The sequence below is a fragment of the Polypterus senegalus genome, chromosome 10, assembly GCF_016835505.1.
Source record: "Polypterus senegalus isolate Bchr_013 chromosome 10, ASM1683550v1, whole genome shotgun sequence".
In the NCBI taxonomy this organism is placed as follows: Eukaryota; Metazoa; Chordata; class Cladistia; order Polypteriformes; family Polypteridae; genus Polypterus; species Polypterus senegalus.
This window is the reverse complement of record NC_053163.1, coordinates 181,484,461-181,502,991: the sequence shown is the minus strand read 5'-3', so window position 1 is coordinate 181,502,991 and position 18,531 is coordinate 181,484,461. Positions and strand designations below refer to the sequence as shown.

The window sequence follows — 18,531 nt, the reverse complement described above, 5'->3', positions numbered from 1 at the left end:
TCCCGGCCAGACTAAAATGCCGGCCGTCTATCACAGCATACACACATTGCTGCTTTGTACTTGATTTTCATCCGCCATGCATACGTCCATTGTGTTTTTACATGTTTGGCAGAGAGCAAGCTGCATTCCAGAGTGCTTTATAAACACATCTAAAAGGATTTTTTTGGAACAAGTATAGTAAATAATTGATTTTATAATTAATTTGAAGGCTCACGATAAAGTGTAAACAAATCTGGGTGCCTATTGGACTCCAACACTTGTGCCATATTTTTTTCCACCGCACTCCTCTAAACGGCATTTTTTTACATCAGTCAGTCTAGTCGGGCCACATTATGAATTGATTTGTGTACAGCTCAGGTAAGCAGCTTAACATGAAATGAAATTGCAGTCCAGGATAGTGTTTTAACATGTTAAGGGCCTTTAAAATATTTTGCCAAAAGGAATATCAGGGGACATTCCAAGAATTGTATTTTTAAATAAAACTATTCAATCCAATTTACAAAAAGCTGAATTTAAGTAAAGAATAAGTGAAGCAAGACTCTGCCTTTTGAGGCAATATACAGTCGTTTGTTTGAATTTGCCTTAAAGTCAAACTTCAAGCATGGAAATTGTCTATCCATAAACCGATCCCACTTATTGCAAATTTTAGGATCATGGGGGGAAAAATGGAGCTTATCTTGGGAATTTTTGATGAAGATGAGAAATTGATGGTTTCTAAAATGTTCACTTCAGGAGTGTTCTAGGAGAATACATTTTTAGGAAGACATTCACCAGAGCAAAGTCATGACTCCACAAGACAAAGAGATGCTTTGCACGTCACAAGCAAAATGATTGCACAAGTAAATCTCTTTTCCAGGATGTCATCAGTGTGGATGGCCTGTGATTCAGGCTTACTGTTGATACTGAAGGAGTCCAAACTTCATTCGGTGAGACCGGTAATTAGTCAGGCAGACTAGAGTATTAAGTGTGTAGGAGTAAAGACTCTTGCCTGAAGCATGATTTGTCCCAGGGCTCATAAAGAAAGGAATGAATTTTTGTTTTTGAAGCTATAGTAGATTCTTTTATTGTTCTATTGAGAGTCTGCAGTTATTGTTTCTAATTCTTTTCTACATACTAAACAAGTTACAATCAAATCAATGTCTAAATATAGGAGAGGCTTCGCCTAATTTTAGTTTGGGTATTTTTTTTTCTGTATCATGAAAACTTGTCTATTATACTTAATGTATACTGTACTGAGAAAAATGCCTTTCATAATCTAGTGTGCCTTCAGCAAATAGTGTATAACCAAACGCTAATTTGGGGCCTAAAAAAAGGCTGTAGTTGCTAGAAATTTTATGTTCAGGCCAGTTGGTTTAAATGATTTTGTTGCTTGTAAGAATATTAATGGACAGAGCAATAAAAAACAATTCAGTGTTTGGATTTGCCTAAAATTATGCTCTTTTCCAAACATGATTGTCCTCTCAAGGCCTCAGCCTTAGTAGTATTGTTGAATTAAGACAAGGCAAGGAGTTGCCTTTTCAACTTTATTTTCTGTCTGAATTGTACCAATAGTACTTTAAAAAATCTATTGAAATTGATTAATTCATTTGAGTATATTTAGTATTATTAAATTAATTTCCACTTAAATGTATATTATAGCTAGATTGATACTTTATTAATCCCAAGGGGAAATTCACATACTCCAGCAGCAGCACACTGATAAAGAAAATGTTAAAGAGTGATAAAAATGCCGGTATAACAGACAGTAACTTTGTATAATGTTAACATTTACCCCCTGGGTGGAACTGAAAAGTTGCATAGTGTGGGGTCTCCTCAGTCTGTCAGTGGAGCAGGACGGTGACAGCAGTCTGTCGCTGAAGCTGCTCCTCTGTCTGGAGATGATCCTGTTCAGTGGATGCAGTGGATTCTCCATGAGTGCCCATCGCTCTCCCACGGATGTCAGACTGTCCAGCTCTGTGCCTACTATAGAAGCTGCCTTCCTCACCAGTTTGTCCAGGCGTGAGGCGTCTCTTCTTTATGCTGCCTCCCCAGCACACCACCGCGTGGAAGAGTGCGCTCACCACAACCGTCTGATAGAACATCTGCAGCATCTTATTACTATTATTAGAGTAATACAAGTACAAAATTACATGCACCAAAACATAAAGCACAATGCTACACATCAACATCTTACAATATATACAAGTATATCTTTACTCTGGTCAATAATGGCAAAGTCCAACAGTAATTTATTCTGACTTCTGAAGAAGGTGCCTAAGTTGCCTCGAAAGCTAGCATATTGTGATCTTTCTAGTTAGCCAATTAAAGGTGTAATTTTGCTTAACTTCTCACTATGTGGCTGTTAAGGAATTTTAGCCCACTCTTCTTTACAGAACTGCTTTCATTCTGACACACTGGTAGGTTTGCATGCGGTAACTGCTCATTTCAGGCCCTACCACGGTATCTCTGTTGGGTTCAACTGTGCACTTTGCCACAGCCACTCCAGAAATATTCATTTTGTTTCTTCTGAGTCATTTAATAGTCTTGTTTTCGGAGTTTTTTGTATCATTGTCCTTGCTTCAAAACCGAATTATACTTTAGCTTCAAGTCATACATAGATAACTAGACATTGTCATTAAGAGTATTCTGATCAAGTCCAGAATTCATGGTCTCTGGTGCCATCTGAGTAAGAGCAGCGATGATGTTCTTGGAAAGCAAAGCTTTTTGCAATGCTACAGTTCTATGAATCCCATTTTCACATTATGTTTCTTATCATGGAATCGGAGACGTTCAGTTCTTTGCATGTTCTTCTGGGATCCTATGTGACATCTTGAAAATCATTGTGGTTCTGTTAAGGTAATTTTGGCATGATGGCTTTTCTTGGGAAGATTAATCACTGTTCAAATGTTTTCTATTTAAAGATGACAGCTTTTGGTTTGAGGGAGTCCCAGAGCTTTTGAAATGGTTTTATACCCACTTCCTGATTGGTAAATTTGTTTTTTTCCCCCCCTTCATTGTATCTGGAATTTCCTTTGACCAAGGCCAAGTGTTATTGTAGAAACCTTGTAAAGTTTAGATTCAACAGAGCTGGTAATGGTCAGGTCAGGCTCTGTTCGGTCACTTGAGTCTAATGATGAATCAATGTTCAGCTGTTTGAGTGAGCAACTAAGTAGGGGCAGTTGCCATTTCACACAGGCAGTAGCGTTGGGAAACTTTGCTACTTGATATATTATTTAAGTTGCAATTTAGAAATGATGTTAAAGAGAACAAGAGTCAATATATATCTAATATTACATTTTGTCTTAAGGTCTGACTGCAGTCAAAGTCACACATACCCTCTAATCTGCTGTAGTTCTGAAAAGCCTATGCCAGCAGAATCAAACACAAACCAGGAACAAACCGTGGATGGTGTGCTGGATTTTATCCATTTTATGGGCATTAACTATTTACTGTTCCTGACTGCATAGAACTGCTCTGCTATGTCAGCAATATTTTTGCCAGGTATCATGATTCATCACATTTTGTAGTTGCGACCCTTACCACTAATTTTTTTTTTCATTATGTTGGGTTTTTTTTATCTCTCATATTCTATTTCTCTGGATAATACAAACATTCAAACATGAGAAATTATTGTCTCCATTTAAAAATCCATTTTCTGTAGCAGCAAGGGTCTGCATATTTCAGTAAGTTCTTTTCAATTTCAGCTTTGCTTTGAAAAGCAATTAGAAAACACAGTTGTCTCTTGGCAGAATTTTAACAATACTACAATTACAGCTTAAATGTATTTTACACTCTGACTGAAGAACTCAATAATCATTTTTCTTTGGCAGGCTTTGCAGCAACCCTATAAGCCTGAAGATTTAATTATGTTATGAAATATGACTATCAAAGTGCTAATTGTTTTAATTCTTATGCCACCAGTTCTGTAAGTTAAGGAAAGCGTAGAAAGGTATCATTAAGTTTATTCATGAATGACATCTAGGTTTCTGTTCAGCCCATTTTCTGTGTTACTGAGGTGGGTGGTTCTATTATCTCAGTCTGGCAGTTGGTATTAATTATGGTGGAAACTGTTGATGAAATATGTTGGGTTTTTTTTGTTTTTTTTTTTCGTGCCCATTAGGGGAAATGTTTCTGTAAGTTCACTTATCCATTTTTTTTTCTAGCTTTACCCTGTTGTAGCCCAAACAGTCACTGGCATAATCCGTGGCATGACTGCCTTGAGTCTTTGACTGCCACATGTAGGCACTTTCTCACAAAGCTGTCAATATATTTGTACAAGTTCATGAATGCCATTTGAAAAAAATGTTTTAGTATATTAATTGGGAGCACAGAGAACTCTGTACCCCACTCCTATTTTTTTTTTTCTTAACATGTTTAATTTAAATGTCCATTTGCCTCACTAGATTCCCTTTAAAATAAAAGACCTACTGCCATATTAACATTGTTTACCTCAAGGACACATTCACACCGAAGTGTTTTTCTAGTGCTGGACCCAAATGCTCTTAAACCGTTTGTGAACTTATTAGCAATTATTTTCAATGACATTCAATGTTCACATCTAGATATTTTAGCAGTGAGTGGCTTAGAAAAATTTAGTGTGCAGCTGTTTTCAAGCATTTTCAGCCAAACTCTTGTTCCATTGAAAATCAATGGTAATGCTTGTAAAATGCTTGGGAAAATAAAATGAAAAGCCAGAAAAAAAAAAACTTGTTTTTCTAGCATTTTGTTTAGGATGTCAGTGCTTTTCTTGGATGAGCCAGGAGTGAAACAGCGCATTAAAACCAGAAGAAAAGATTAAAAAAAAAAAAACATTACTGGCGTCATCATGAACATGTGCACTTTGGTCATCTAGTGACAGCTGTTGAGGAACTGATTAAAGTGTGCATGTAGCTTGTGATCAGGTGACAAGAACTGACCAGAATTTATACGTACACATTTATAGTTTTGATGAAGTTGAAGTTAAGTAAGTTTTAGTACAGATGTTTTAACATGCAGGCAGAGCTTTAGCACATGTCTTGCCCATGCAGTTCTGGATTGTTCGGTACTTAACTGCGGATGAATATCTGTTTCAACACTGAATACTTAGAATTGTGTCAGCAATCCTCCTCAGTGAGGAAAATGTGTTTAGTCCTTGATGTACTGTGAACTAAATAACATCCATCTCCAACCAGAGAGACCCCATGCATGAACACTGGTTGCTGCACCGCCAGATTGCACTGTTTCAAAATATCTATATCATATGACAGCGTCAAAACCAAACAGATAACTTTAATTATAGGTTTCGGTTACTGGATTGCACACAACGCGCTTATCTGATTTGCTGTGCAGATGAGCCCTTCAAAGGGCTGGTGGAAGTCCCGCATGTTTGCTTCTTGTTTTACACTCAATGTTGCCGTGATAATCACTGGGTCCCTCTGACCCTGAACTGGGAGGTTAAAATGAACCCTTTAGCACTTGCTGGATTAAATTTATATGAAAATAACATCTCTTCAATTCTTGTCATCTGAGTACGTGTTCTGCACATGGTTTTTTCTTTCCAGTTAGCTAGCTGTCACTAGATAACTCGACCACGCATGTCCGTACCCTATCACATATTACTGTACTTATGTGCTTATTGACACCTGTAAATAGTCCTGGATTTTTTTTTCAGGATGCTGCCTGTGTTCATCGTACGAGTCTAGAATTGTCCTCTGGACTACCTTTGCTGTAAAATATTGGCAACCCAATATCTGTGTTCACGACCCTAATACCACATCTTCTGCATTGATTTCACCAGGACTAAAACCACTCGTTGTCATAGAACATATTCTGGAGACACAACAATTGCTTCTCAACCCACAAAATGATAAAAGAAAATGATGTCAAACATATTTTCCCTGCAAAATGCTTTTTTGGAAATACTTGAAAAATTCCCAGAAACACTTAAACAGTTGAGGAAAACTGCAGACAAATGCCTGAAATTTACAACACCCAAGTGTGAAGAGTCTCTTTGTGCAGTAATTGTTACAAGCTAGAGCTGATAGTGTTAATAATGTCTTATGCATAATACAGTGCAATATAAAATATTAATTAAATAAAATATAGAAAAAGTATACATCAGTCTGAACTCGCCACTGCATTTGTCGTTGTGTGTTTTTTTTTTTTTTTTGAAAGAGATGTCCTGTTGCCATATTAATTCTGTTACTGGTAGTGTGCCCTAAGGGTAGTTGTGCCAGTATTCATCATGTTCAAGAGCTGATAATTGATTCCATGAGTCTGAACATTAATTCCGAAGTGTTAATGGTGTGTCTTTCTACCAAGATTTATTATTAACCCTCCCCTTGGAGACTACTGAAATAGCTTTTATATGCAGCATATGTTGTGTGCAATTTTTAGGCTATTCTCCTAAGTCTCTAGTGCAGTTACATAAAAGAGGTACATAAAAAGTATATACTAGTTTGTACTCATCGGTGAAGCCTTTTTTGCAGTTATAGTATCCAGGAAGCTCAAGAAATTACCATTGTATTATTCTGTGTTCTGTGGTGTCTTGTAAAGATGAAAAAACTTGTTAACATTTCCTTTATTGTGAACAGTGTCTATTTTTATTATTTGCATTAATTCAGTGTGATGTCCTGCTTACACATTTGCCTTCCTTGTGATGTCCTGCTTGCCTTTCTGTTGTAAAGCCCATTAATAAGCCGCTCTGTTTCACTTGTCTAACACAAGTATTAATTCTTCAGCCCAGCATTCTGAACAAGTTTGTTTTCTTTACATTTCAGCATTACATTATGTTGCTATTGAAAAAAACTAATACTTGGTTGTTTTTTGGTCTTTTTTTAATACTAGGAGGCTTCTTCGCCCCCTGCTCACTTTGCTCACCAACCGTCCCGGCCTACGCTACGCTAGCCAGCCACTTCAGGTCTCTGCCGCTCGCATAAAATGATTTCACTTTCAGCAAACAGCAAATCTTTTAATTCTCGCAGATACTCCTCTTCATTGGGAAGAAGCACTGCTTTTCCCTGATGGCAACACGAATTAGATGATCTACAACTCTCCAAGTTAAAGTTTAAATCTGAACAATATATTCAGTTTTTTTTCGCTGTTCTGTTATTTCACCGAGTAATAATTTCCGTTTTAATCTTTACTATCACTTTTTTGAGACTTTTGAATTTTAGTACTTTCATTATGTCTAACCTGCTCTGTGTGTGTATCGCGCAAACGTTTTTGAATTCTGTACGGCGTTCTACTTTGTCATCTGCTTTGTCTTTTATTTCTGGCCCCGGGCGTGGTTAAATCTCTTGGCACAAAGTCTCGTCTCTTAGGACATGAAAGTATCTCTCTGAAAAAGGCACGTTCTTGTCCCTAAAAAGTCTCATCTCGTCCCAGGGTTTTTTTTTTATTATAATTGATTTCCTTAGATTACAGTCAGCTGAATCTGAAACGATTCTTTGGGGAAAGTGATTCTCACTTTTGACAGCGCATTTGTTTCTAGTCCTTTTTTTGCTTTTAATGGGATGACTATTAAGCATGTCATCCCCCAATTTCTACTTTTTTTATCTATGTATCGGTTCACTTCTTCCCCTAGTTTTAAGAACTGTTTCTGTTTTGTTGTAAAATAAATGTGATTTCCTAATGTTGAGCTTTTACATTTCAATATATTCAGGCCATTGAAATGATCTGGAATTAGTAGCTTCTTTAGCATTCATTGTCAATTGTATTTGTGTCCGCTCAATTCTTTGTCACTAATTAGATAAATAACAAAGAGTAACATGGAAAATAACTCTTTTGTGTTATTAGCTAGTAGCTGCTGCAAGTCAGAATATTAACCCATTTTTCAGTTTATATTCTAGACCCTCTTACTTAATTACAACAGTTGCAGGCAGTCCGAGCCAGTACAGGCAGCAAGGCAAGAATAAAGCCTGAACATAGCAGAAGTTGAATACATGGCTTACTCTCAAACACTTATTGAGATATGTTGTCGCCTACTTGCTTCATGCCCCTTTAAAGTCCCTTGGACATAGGCAGGTACATCAGCATTCTGTGCTGTAGTATTTGAGTATTATTAATATTTACATGATTATGTGCAAATTGTTATGCTTCCAATTTAAATGGAGGCAGTAAGGTTGGTGCACCCCTGGTTTTCATTGTATGCATAGATGTGGTTTGTGTGGTGTTTGTTCTGTTTCCGTTCTGCTTGTGGGAACTTGTATTTTCTCCACAATTCCAAAATGCTGTGATTCCGTATTCGGTAGCTTTGAATTGCACTGGAGTGATAGAATGGGCCCTTCTCAGTTCTGGGGCTACTTGAGTGAGTTCAGTGCTCTCTATAGAAGACGGCTTCCTTTTGGGTAAAATCATGTTGATGTATCTCCATTTGTCTCCTGATACAACCTTTGGTACTGTTTGTTTTAGAATGTGAATTGAGACTGAGCCAATGTGTGCCTCTAACCATCTTATAAGAATTATAGTCTGGCCATTGAGCTGAATGAGTTCCTCAAGAGCTGGGATTATGCCAGTCTAAGGTGAAGGCTCTTGTTTGCAGATTGTTTGTCTTGCAATCAGATTACCATCAATAAAATGAGATGAACCGATTACGAGGGTTCAGCAGCATGCAAGACATTTGGCTGGCAGCTTATCTGCTGAGCATTTGCTTTTTGAATCACTGTAGTGACAGCCTCTCTTTCTCATATTGCATTTTGCAAAAACACAGATTGCCACCACACTGTTAAGGGCTTTGTCAAAGAACAGATGGGTGAACATCCACAGCTAACAACAGTTTAATGGAGTGTCAAAAGATGTTTGAGTTACCATGTGCTCTGACATTTTCTGGGAGCCATCAGCTCTATTAGAGTCCTAAGATCAAATCATGGATAACTTACCCTGTGAGCACAGTTCTCTAAGTAAACTGGTTTCTTCCCCAAAGACCTGCTGGTTACGCTGACAGGTTCCAAAAGAGTGGTTGAGTGTGTATGCTTGAGTGTGCCTTGTGCGCCTGACTTTTCTGTCATGTAGTCTAGGTGGGTTCCACTTCCCTGGAACCCTGCTTATCCTTCTCACTGACTGAAAGCACTAAAATTTATTAGATTTTCAGGCCTCCCACTTAACTTTCAAGATATGTAAGGCTAGTTTGCTCTGCATATTTATTGGTCAGCTGAACTGTGGTCATGTTACAACAACAAGGAATGGGCAAGCTTTAACTTTGTTGTTTTACTTTCTAACTGCATATTTAGTTTTGTGGTTGTTAATTGGCAGGCATTTTTCATCGGTATGTGTTATTTTTGTTTCATTTGTGTATCCTTTTTTTCCAACTTATGTTTCTACTCACTGTTTCTAATATGCTGTTGGGCTAGTTGTAAAGCACTTTGGTTAACATTCACTTGTTTGGAATCTGCTGTATAAATGAACTTTACTATTGAGCCACCACATGTCTATTTAGGCTACATTTTTAACTACATGACATTGTAAATTGCTGTCAAGAAGCATTTATTTCATGTAGTCTACTAACACATGTAATTGAACTGTTTTTACACTCTTGTTTAACAAAAAATGTAAATGCTACAACTTTAGAATGAAAGATCCAGAACGTGCCTATATGTTATGTGTTTTCTAGTTTATCTGTAGCCAAACCCCCTTTGTCCCTCAGGACAGGGTCAGGTTGGGGAGCATGCCACACCCACCACCTGATGAAACAGCTCAGGATCCCAGTTGGCAACCCCAGCCCCAAGGCAGACACACACTCCGGAAATGACAGTGTGTTTCCTGGGCATCCCTTTGGCCTGGTAGAGTCACTTGGGTCCTCAACAATGAGAACTCTGTGAGCTGGATCAACCTCTGTGAATTGTGCCACATGACCGTAGTGGCGTAACTGACACTCCCAAATTTCAGGTAGTGTACCTCATGTGGGACTCTGTGAGCAACCACTCATTCAACACAGTCACACTAATAGTACCCAAGGATTCTCTGACGAGACACCTAACAGTGGAGTCCAGTATTTGTCTCGGGTCACTGGAGAGCACTTATGTCTCGCAACCGTATAGCAGAATAGTAAACACCAGGATTCTAAAGATATGGACCTTCGTCCTTTTGTGCAGATATCAGGAGCGCCACACACCAGTTTCCAGTGACCTTGTGAAACACCCCCTACTCATGCTCTCATAATCCATCTACTGACATCATGGGAATTGTCCCCAGAGATATGAATGTCACTGCCGAGGTAAGTAAACCTCTTGATGTGGTCGACACTCTCTCCGCAGAGAGACATACTGCTAATGGCCGTGCCCAAGTGGTCATTAAAGGCCTGGTTCTTGGTTTTTGACCAGGACACTCGCAAGCCCAGACACTCTGACTCCTCATTCAGTCTCTTGAGAGCTCCAATCAAAGCCTCTATAGACTCCGCAAAGATCACAATATTCTCAGCAAAGTCAAGATAAGTGAATCTTCTCCAAGAGGTGCCCCAAAGCCACTGGATTCCACGACTCTGCCCAGCACCCAGTTCATGCAAGTATTGAACTGGCTAGGAGCAAGAACACACCCCTGACAAACCCCAGAATGGAGAGGTTTTGCCTCCAGTCTACATAGCACGCAACAGTACCAGTGTACAGGCCAGCCATGACATCCAACAACTTTGGGCAGATCCCGCAAAGTCTAAGGATGTCCCACAGGGCAGCTCAATCAACTGAGTCTAACGCTTTACCAAAATTGACAAAGGCTGATATTCCCAGTTGTGCTTCATGAGATCCCTCAGTACCAGTGCAGTCAATGGTAGACTTCTTAGGTGTAATCCAGACTGCTGCTGTCACTGGTAGGTGAGTAAGTGATCATGGATCCTGTTGTGGATGACCCTAGCAAGGACTTTACCCTGCACTAAGAGCAGTTATCTCCTGTAGTTGCCGCAATACATGCAATCACCATTCCCTTTCCAGATAGGGATGACAAGTCCCAAATGAAAGCAAGGAAGACAGCCTTACCAACAGCCTGGAGAAGTTCAGTCCAGATATCACAGATATCTGCGGCCTTCCCACCCCTCAGCAGGTTCACCACCTGTGCAATCTCAGTGAGATTGGATTGTTCACAGCTAATTTTGCTATCTGCCTCAAGAACCCCTCCACTTGCTTAATTTTTAAATTTCAATTTAAAATACTCTGTACCTTGAACTGGCAGATTACGCAAAAACAATGAAGATTTTGTTACTGTTAAAGAATATAAACTGAGAAAGCTGATTCCAAGTCTTAACACAGGATTTGCCTAGCACACCCAAATCTTCAGTTATACACGATGGTTTGGCTGTTGACTAACAGTTTGACATACATCCTGTTACATGGTGCTATGGTTATCACTACTGACATCTGTAGCCCCTCTAGTTCCTAGCATGAAAATATTCCTGGAGGCATGCCTGCAGCAGTGTCCATATACGTTTGAGCGCATCAGTCAGCTGATGTCAGCAGTAACTGTGTAAGGCAGGAGGAACAGAGGGCACGCTTAAAGTTTGCAAAGGTTACGTTAGCGTTTCTGTTTTAAACTTGAAATGAATTGGTGCAGCTGCATCAACCATGCTGACAGATTTACTACCTTTGTGTGTAGTACTAGGGTGTTGTACCGTGTTAGCCATTATGAATGTAGTGAGAAGTCAAGCAAAATGACACCTTTTATTGGCAAACTAAAAAGATTACAGTAGGTAAGCTTTCGAGGCAACATTATTTCATTCCATTTTGCCTGAAGAAGGGACCCAAGTTGTCTCGAAAGCTTGCATATTGTAATCTTTTTAGTTAACCAATAAAAGGTGTCATTTTGTGGTAAATACTCTCCCTTGATCTGCACAGGAACCTATGGGTGACCTTTGCTTACAAGTATCATTTTGGATGTCTGAATGGAGATGAGGATAAAAGTTGGGCATCTCGTTGTGCTGCACAGTGTGTTATTCTGGGTTTACACTGTCATTGTGTGTATTGTGAGACATGAACAAAAACAATCTTCACTTGGACTGTTATATCTGTATGACTAAAATTGCATCTGGATTGTTTTTTCCACCAAAGTTGGATGGTGTAGGTGATGAACATGGAAAGATATTCCATCAGGGTATTTCTGTTATGGAAACAAGATATCAAGGCCACTTTAACCACAACACGACGATAGGCAACTAGATCTGGTTTACCAACGGGCAACTGAGATCACTCAGAAACACAAAAGCAAGTGCTTAAAGCACGTTTACAGCAGTATTCTATTGAGCTTATGGGAATATTTCCAAACAAAAACATTTTCATTTCAGTATATTTTCTTCTGCTTTGTTTATATGAATACATCAGCATGGCATAGCACAGTTGTAGGGCAAAAACTAGTTCTGCATTCTGCACAATTTTTTGCACACTTGATTTAGTATAGAATATTAGAACTCTGCCCAGTAGCAGAGGAAATTTATTTATTATTATTTATTTTTGTGGTTTGGGGGAACAAGATTCAGTTATTAATGTTTTTTTAAATAACACTGCTAAGCAGGAGGAAGCTTGACAACAAGTGACAACATCCTTCCTACTTTTTATTTATATATTTATGTATTTTGCTAGAAAATTATAAAACTGTGTGTGTGTCTTTTTAAGAAGAGTGACATAATGTTGTATACAGTATTGTCCATGTGCAACTTGGTGAGTCCAGTTAATCGGCTAACAAGTCAATATTCAAATTATACAGTAAATGTAATGTTACAGGGTAGAAGAAAAAAATAATTAGAGATTTTTAACATTCCTAAAGTTCTAACGTTTTGTTTTTGGGTGTGACAGCATTTTTTTCTTTTTCATTACTGGTCACCAAGTAAGGTATGTCTAGCCATCTGTGTAGTTTTCTATTCAGGGTGGAGAATAACAAAGGCTGGCAGAAGTGACAGTCTGCTGCATTTTGTGTTTTTGGTTCTTATCAGGATGGAAAGGGTTAAGACCAGGAGCTGAGGACTGTCTGCCCAAGACAAAAAAATAGGCAACACACCCATGTTGTGGTGAAGTGTGAAATACTACACTCTTACGTGGAGAAATGTGCCCTCCACGAATCAGAGTTATATTCTTCTTTTTGTCGCACTCCTAGTGCTGTTTGGGGTTGGATGGCTAGTCAGGTTTAATCCTGAGAACCAGAAATTCATAAGTGACCAGAAATGTTTTTGTTTGTTTAAGCTTGGGCGTGTATCATAGTGACATTTTTAATAATCTACTCTCAATACATTCGTACTCTGTTCTCCAGTGTGTATTTTGTTGTTAAACTAGAGTATATTAGTTAAAGCATACTGCACAAAACTAAAACACTTGGAAAGAAATCAAAGTATTAGTAGCAGAGCTTTGTGCTTTTTTTGTGTAAGGTGTCAGTATGTTGTCAGTCTTTTGCTCTTCAAAGCTTTGTGCATTCTGTCATTGGTGAGCAGAAAGGTGCTCAAGATTCAGTGTCTGTTTGGTTTAAAAGAGCTAATTCAGCAAAAACTGAGGCTCCATGACATATTGCATCTCTTTCTTAGCTTTCTAGTCGTCTGTCACCATGATCCCTCGAGTCCTTGTGTTGCTTACAAAGATTTACTTACTCCATCCTCTGAATATTATTGCAGAATTAACTTGCTACTTTATGATTTAAACAAAAATTCTGATGCCTGAGCTTTTGGTTTGCTGAATTTAACAAATTAAATATTTCGGTGCTTGTTCTTTCTTCCTCATGCTCTCATTGTTTGTGTATGAATAAATATAAATATATATAAGTATATATAATGTGATCTTTGTCACTTCTAAAGCCAGTGTAGATTACCATTTTTGTTTGTTTCAATCTTTTTTTCCGCCATATGTTCCTTAGGAAAAACTCATTAATTGTAGCGAGCAGCTGTAATAAGCTGACACCATATGTAAAGGTTAGTGCATTTTGAAGAATTGACCTTTTTTTTTTCTGGCAAGACTAATGATCCTTTCGCTATTATTAGAATATCTAGGGGCAACGTGAAAATGGAAAAGCAAAAAATTTAATTTTGTGGTATATTAACCAGAAATGGAGAACAGCTTTGTTGTGACTTAGTTTATTAATTCAGAAATTTGTTTCCATATGAAAAGTCACATTCATTCTTATTTGTCATTTCTCCCAGTGTGGTAATTCCTGCTGTTAAATCCAACACAATCAAATATTTTTTTTCTGCTTGTAATTTCTATTTTAATTGTTGTAAAAGGAATTTTACACAGTTGTCTTAAAGACAGTGGAATCTTGTTAAGGCTATTGATGACAACTTGTTGTTGTTTTTCAGCGTCAAAATACCTGTACCAGACTGAATTGATTCAATTTGATCCATACTGTGTACACATGAAGAGGCCATTGTGCCACCCCAACCCCAAAATACACAGAAGTATTAGTAGTGTTTTTTATGAGGCACAACACAGTCCCGCACCAGCAAAACGGATTAAGCCAATAGTTCTCAGAACAAAGAAGCGGGTAACTACTTGCACGATATAAAAAGCAAAATGTATTTAAAATCCTCCAGCTACATCAACTCAAAACATAAATAGCAACTTACATACAGTAAGCAATTGTTTGACAGTGTCATGCAACTTGAGAGAAATTTGAACACACCCTGGAAAAAAGCCTAGTAATTATAAGACACAATGGTATTATACAGTAGACACATTAATTAGAAACAAACAACAAACTACACGACAGCAAAAGAGCATCAACTGTGCTTCTTGAGCAACAGAGGAGAAATGGCAAGCAGTGTGCAGGTAATGATATCAACGTAATGAGCAGGGTTAAGCTGTGTTACATGATCGGCATATGTATGTATTATATCTAGCGACTTCTATGTGTCTGGAAACTTTTTAATATTCTTTTATCATATTTCTTTTTGTGTCTTTGATTCGTTCAATCCAGACTAATCAGTATGCAAAAGTAAAAGTGCAGAGGAAAATAGAAGCCAAGTTTCCAGCTTGTGCTTAGGTGTTTGATTTATGGTGTTTTTGTAATTGAAGCTTGTTGATTGATATATGGTTGAAGTGCCAAGTTGGTAAATATAAACCATACGGTTGGTAGGAGGACAGATGTTGGCATTCATGTCATAAGCCCAACACTGTGTGTTGTGCTTTTTATGTATGGACGTTTCTATGCTCTCTTAAGTTTATTGGAGTCCTATTAATCCTGAATTAGAATGTTAGTGAGTACAGAACAAATTGATACATTCATGGATATTTAATAGAGTGATATCCATTTTCACAAATAATTTCACTGCCCCAATCAAATAAAATAACTACATTAAGGTAACCTAACCTTTTAAAAAATAATTTGGAGAATTGATTTTCTATTTAAAAAAAAAAAAAAAAAGTCAATATTTAAACTAGAAAATTTCAAGATATTTACCTGTTATTAGCATTACCAAACCTTTTTTTTTTTTTTCTTCTTTATCCTGCTATACTGGTGTGCTCTGGTAACACATTGCAGTAACAGGAAGGTTTAGACTTCAGGGTCTGTGTCAAGTATTTCAGGAATGCTGATGTAGGTTTCTTAACTAATAATGCTATCTTTTGTCCTCTGTTTAAAAGGGTAGCCACATTGTAATTGTCCACAATTTCAAAAATGTGACAAAGGGTGGTGGCGGAGCCTGAACCTGACATCTGTGGGCACAAGGCAGTAACTAGCTCTGTATGGGATGGCACACACTCGTATACAAGCACGCAAACACTCTGTAGGGTTTTTAGTGTCGCCAGTCCACCCTGATTTGGGCACTTGGAAATGATCCACACAGATGTCAGGATACACTTGAACTAAACACTAAGGATACTCTTAAGTAGGATTTGAAGCTGGGTCTAAACTGTGATTTGAGCACTTTGGTTTGTCCATTCCATTAGCAGTGGGTGTTACATTTTTCAATAAAATGTCAATTACAAAAATCTCAAACCCCACCCAACCTGAATCATAGCTCTTTGGTATAACTGTTCTTATATTCATCTGTCTCATCTAACATTTGTCAAAACTGGGAACAACGTATCTTATAAGCACGTTGAGTTTGACATTTAATTTTTCCCTTTTTAGCATCTAATCAACAACCTCAAGTCTCTCTGTCTTGTCTTTTTCTGATGATATTTGCTAAGAAGTAAGCGCCTGTGCTGCCTATAAGACAGACAATAACTTAAATGAATATGCATGCATACATATGTACATTAATACATTCATTCTGAAATGTGTTTATATACTATTTTTGAAAAGTTTCATATGCATGTATGTGACCTGCCTTTATATCTATGTACTAAATAACACCCTGTGTTGAGAAATATGTTTCTTGACACGTGTCAAATTTGCCATCATACTGTGTGCATCTTGCATTATGGTTGCCATATCCTGAATTTCCTTTCAGTGGTGTCAGCCGCGTCACTGAATAATATGCCAATTATTTGTTTGCTTATTTATAGTATAGTATAGTTGTTTGTCATGCACTTATCCTGTGTTCATGTATATGTTGCACCATGTTCCCAGTGAGACGTTATTTCATGCAACTCTTTTCTACAATACTGCGATTGGATAATATGGCAATAAAGCCACTTGACTTCATTTTAAGTATTTACTCTCAACTTGAGCACATCTTAAGAGTTTTCTACCCAGCACATTTACATTTGCTTACACTTGTACCAAAATTTAAGAGAGTAATTCTGTGGACATTGTCGATCATTGACTAGAGAACTTTTGCTCAAGCACATCTTTTTAGACAAATCATGTACATTTCTGAACTGGTTAATGGCAGATAATCTTTCTAGGACTACACCTGAGCCATTTCACCTAGCAACATTTTGGGATGTTGCAGCAGTAGCCTCATTGACTGTCACTTTAGCTCTATTGGAGTGGACTGTCCTGTGACACATCAGTTTGCTGGATAGATGTTTATCCTTGGGGAAAAGCTTTAAGTGTACTTCTCTTTGTGATTAAATACCTACAGACTTTGGGATCAATAATATACTATCTACACCTGAAGATTAAAGGCAAAGTAACGGATGCCTTTTTATATTAGGAAGCTTTCCGAAAGTTTTCAAAACATTTGTAAATGCTGATTGTCCAAGGCAGCAGCATTTGTGTGGCTGCCAAGCACACTTTTAGTGTGGGTTCTGCTTTTTGATTAATTTAGTTTTATAAACAGAAAAGAACAGAAGTTGCCTTTGTGTTACTGAATCGGCTTCTGTATGTAAGTGACAGGTCTTGAGAATTTCTTGCAATACTGCTTAATTCTTTAAAATAACTTCCTATGAATATTTGGCCACATATTCTAAAGCTAGAAAGTGTTCAACCAGAGACTGAGGTTGCAGATTAAACTAAGACAGATCATGTTAACTTTTTTTACTTTTTATGATGATTGGCTGCAGTAGAATCTCAACCATGGTCATAGGTTAAAAATATCTTGAGATTTACAAAATGTGCAGTTCCCTTATAGCTTTATGGTGTGAAGCTGATTTAATCCTCAATTCCTTCTGAGTGGCAGTCTTGACGCACAAATCACATGAACTAGCACCTTTTTTTTCCCCACTGTGTCTCTCTGGTGTCTTACTTTAACAGACTAGACCCAAGTAAGTGAGACTGTTGTTTCATAAAAACTATAATATTGGCCCTGAATAAAAGAGTGTGTCCTACAAAACCCAAATACCATTTCCATAGCTGGCTCTTGCCTTATGCTGGTTCCTGTTGGGACAACCATCAGTCTCCCACAATTAAGTACATTATACATATACCAGTAACGGCACATTGCACGATAACGTGCAGTGAATACACTTGACTTGAGCATTCATAGTTCTCATTCTTTTTCTCTGTACGTTTAGCATTTGTTTGCTCAGAGGTTGATGTGCTTTCCTGCTTCCTGAGCAGATCTTGTTTTCTCTATCCCTTGTGGCCCACTTCTTCTCTTCTTTCATCGGCATCTTTTTGTATTAAAACTGATTGTCATTGTTTTTGTTGCAATTATGTCTTCAATCAGTCTCAAGAATGATTTAAGATATGAAGAGGTAGGGGAAGTGACAGCGAAGGTGGTAGGGATGAAAATGGCGCCTGTATGCATGCGCTGCATGGCCGCCCTGCTGGCCGCTGCTGAGAGTTGAGTTGATTCTACAATAAAATAAAAATTAAAAAGAGCAATAACGTTGAAGGTCAATCATCACCCCAAAAGCGGATAGTAGACGTCACGTAGTATGTGTACCAAATTTCAGGTCAATAGGTAAAACGGTTTGTGAGCTACAGGTGATTTAAAATTCTAGACAGACAGACAGCCATGGTAGCGTATTATATAAGAAGATTATACTACTTTTAACTCAAGAGTCATACCTCCATCTTAAGGTATCTGATCTAATTACTGTATAAGGGTCACACCAAAATTAACATATGCTTTGTTTCACCAAAAATGCCCGACTATATAAAAAATGCGGTATTGCAGATAACAGTTCTATCTATCTTCTCACACTTAAATGATAAATGAAGTACCCCTAATGAAACATGTCACCTGCCTCAGTTACATGTTTATAATTTAGTGGTGTGACAGAATGTCTGATGAGGACATGACCTTTCAGTACCATGCATTGATTGAATTTTACTGTGTAGGAA

The 18,531-nt window shown here is 37.8% G+C and overlaps 1 protein-coding gene across 2 annotated transcripts in view; it reads left to right on the top strand.

Moving 5' to 3' along the window:
• The window catches only part of dlgap4b (discs, large (Drosophila) homolog-associated protein 4b), a 111,801-nt gene that overhangs the window by 53,434 nt on the left and 39,836 nt on the right, over positions 1 to 18,531 (top strand). The window lies entirely within an intron of this gene.